This window comes from Triticum aestivum, chromosome 4D (genome assembly GCF_018294505.1).
Source record: "Triticum aestivum cultivar Chinese Spring chromosome 4D, IWGSC CS RefSeq v2.1, whole genome shotgun sequence".
NCBI classification, from domain to species: Eukaryota; Viridiplantae; Streptophyta; class Magnoliopsida; order Poales; family Poaceae; genus Triticum; species Triticum aestivum.
Window position 1 is genome coordinate 420,890,619 of NC_057805.1, and position 2,876 is coordinate 420,893,494.

Consider the following 2,876-nt stretch of genomic DNA (forward strand, 5'->3'; position numbering starts at 1 on the left):
CCAAACCAGTTAAAACGGCCGAATCCGGACCAGTGATAGACTTCATATCCGGGGTTGTACACCGTTACGGCGTCCCCCACAGCATCATCACCGATAACGGCTCGAACTTTACAGCCGATGAGGTAAAACTTTGGTGCAGCAACATGGGCATTAAGCTCAATTATGCTTCTGTCTATCATCCGCAAACTAATGGTCAAGTCGAGCGAGCAAGTGGTCTTATCATGAGCGGCATTAAACCCAGATTAGTGCGATCCTTGAAGGAATCCGATATGCACTGGCTAGAGGAGCTCGACTCCGTACTATGGGGGCTACGGACCACGCCGAATCGCACTACCGGATACACACCGTTCTTTATGGTGTACGGCGCAGAGGCGGTACTGCCCTGTGACATAATTCATGACTCACCTCGAGTGCGCATGTACGAAGAGAAAGAAGCCGAGCTTGATCGGCAGGACAGTTTGGACGCCCTGGAGGAGGAGCGTGATGTGGCAAAAGCCCGTTCCGCATTCTATCAGCAACAGGCTCGACGGTATCAAAGCAGAGAAAAGGGGTTCAACTACTGCAGCATGTAACCGTTGAATCGCTGTTGTCCTAATGCCGTAAAAGAGAGCAGGAGCGAGAGAGTGGGATTATATCGGAATGAACAAGGGGGGTTTGCTTGCCTGGCACTTCTGAAGATAATATAGCTCTTCATCGGTGTCATCGAACTCATCGTAATGCAACAGTATGATGCATGAATGTGACATGGCAATATTCTATTGATTGAGCTAATGCAACTAGCAACAAGTTAAATGGAGTTGTTTTGAACACTAAGTTCAAATTCAAACTCCATATGTGCTTTCTTAAATGCCATTTAATTGAATTGTCCTAAACAGAGAACATAAGTTGCTCTAACATGCATGCAAATTCCATATTCAGATTCTTTGGATTTTTCTGATCATTTTTCATATATAAATCTTTTCAAACTGAGTTACAGATTATTTACTATGAATTTTAGAAGTTTAGGGTAATTTCTGAAATTTCCTGGTTATTTTGAATTAGAATAAATCTAGAAAAGGATTTAGTGCGTCAGGCTGGCGTCAGTGTGACGTCAGCGGTCAACTGACCCGGTCCGGGTCAAACCTGACCGGTGGGTCCCGCGTGTCATAGGTTCACGGTTAAGTGGATATTAATCCGGGGTTAGTTATCTGCAGGGCCCGCGTGTCAGTGACTGTGAGGGGGGGTTGTTAATTAAACATGTGCTTAACTCTAAACTAATGACGCCACGTCATCTAAACGGCGATTAGGCGCCGGTGCTAAGCAGGACGCGGCGGCTCTCATCGTCCGGCCATCTCCGGCGACGAGAGCTCGCGTGGCTGGGCTCTACGGATGCAGCGCGTCGAAGCGCGTCGGGTGGTGCAAGTGGCGCATCGCGGGGCTGCCTAAAACAATGCCGACGACCACAAGTGCGGCGGTCGGAGCTACTGCCTGCACGGGCGCGGCGCTAGAGCAAGCAGGCGAGCGAGCAAAGGGGCTAGGCGGCCTCCTGGAGGCACCAGGAGAATGATGCAGTGCAAGGGCATGGCTGGGTCGAGCTCAGGCCACGGCGGCGACATCGCCGGCGGAGCCGAGCTCTCGGGCTCGATGGGAACGGCGGCTAGAGTGGGAAATATAGCACGGGGAGAGAGGGGTTCGGCGCGGAGGCTCACAGAGAGGATAACGGAGGGGTCGGTAGGCGCGGGGACGGCCGGTGGCCAGCGAATCGACGGCGAGGATCTCCGAGCACCGAGGTTGAAGAAGACGTCGGGGAAGGCGTTGTGGTGCCTCCCTGGTTTCTTGGCTCGTCGTGGAGGTCGAGGGAGTGGAGGCAGAGCTTGTGAACATGTCGAGAGGTCGAGGGGGAGGCGGTGGCTGCAGCAACAGCAGGCAGCGGTGACGAGCTCCGCTCGGGCGCGTGCAGGGAGAGAGCAGAGGAGGGGGAGGAGTGAGGAGAGTGAGAGAAAGGTCGTGGGGTCGTGTGGCATCGTCCAGAGCCGTCCAGGGCGAGCAGGCAGGCTGGAGGTGGCTGGGCGCGTGCCGGCGGGCGTCGGCCACGCGCGCTCCAGTCCTTCTGGCGTGAGCTGGAGGAAGACAAGGGAGAGAGATGGGCTGGGGCAACGGTGTGCCGACAAATCCCGATAGGAGCTGCACATATCTCGTTCTCAGGGCACACCGGATGAGCAAGACGTCGGGTTGGCATAGACCCTGGTTGCCTAGGGGCGCCGGACATCGCTCGGTTTGGACCAGCACTCGAAGGAGCACTGGCCCGGGGGGGGGGGTAAATAAAGATGACCATTGAGTCTGCAGAACCCAAGGGGAAAAGGCTTAGGTAGGCAAATGGTAAAACCAAGGTTGGGCCTTGCTGGAGGAGTTTTATTCAAAGCGAACTGTCAAGGGGGTCCCATAAATCACCCAACCGCGTAAGGAACGCAAAATCAAGGAACATAACACCGGTATGACGGAAACTAGGGCGGCAAGAGTGGAACAAAACACCAGGCATAAGGCCGAGCCTTCCACCCTTTACCAAGTATATAGATGCATTAATTAAAGTAAGATATATTGTGATATCCCAACATATCCATGTTCCAACATAGAACCAGCTTCAACTTCACCTGCAACTAGCAACGCTATAAGAGGGGCTGAGCAAAAGCGGTAACATAGCCAAACAACGGTTTGCTAGGAAAAGTGGGTTAGAGGCTTGACATGGCAATATGGGAGGCATGATATAGCAAGTGGTAGGTAGCGCGGCATAGCAATAGAGCGAACAACTAGCAAGCAAAGATAGAAGTGATTTCGAGGGTATGGTCATCTTGCCTGAAATCCCGCTAGGAAGAAGAACGAGTCCATGAAGAAAACAA